Source organism: Geospiza fortis, unplaced genomic scaffold (genome assembly GCF_000277835.1).
Source record: "Geospiza fortis unplaced genomic scaffold, GeoFor_1.0 scaffold353, whole genome shotgun sequence".
Lineage (NCBI taxonomy): Eukaryota > Metazoa > Chordata > Aves > Passeriformes > Thraupidae > Geospiza > Geospiza fortis.
The window spans coordinates 385,344-385,738 of record NW_005054473.1 but is presented as its reverse complement, the minus strand read 5'-3'; positions in this window follow the sequence as shown (position 1 = coordinate 385,738).

Genomic DNA, 395 nt, shown 5'->3' with positions numbered 1-395 from the left:
GGGAATGGGAATGGGAATGGGAATGGGAACGGGGAATGGGAATGGGGAATGGGAAAGGGGATAGGGATGGGAACGGGGGATGGGGGATGGGGAATGGGGATAGGGATGGGGATGGGAACGGGAACAGCGAATGGGGATGGGAATGGGGTTGGGGATGGGAACGGGGGATGGGGAATGGGGAATGAGAATGGGGACGGGGACGAGGATGGGGATGGGGATGGGGACAGGGAATGGGAACAGGAATGGGGAAAACAGCCCACGTTTTGGGCAATGCCAGAGCAGTGTGATGCCCGTGCCTGGTGCAAGGTGCAGGGCATGCCTGCGGGCTCCCTGCCCTCCTCTGGGAACAGGGATAGGGAATAGGAACGGGAATGGGGATGGGAACAGGGGAACAG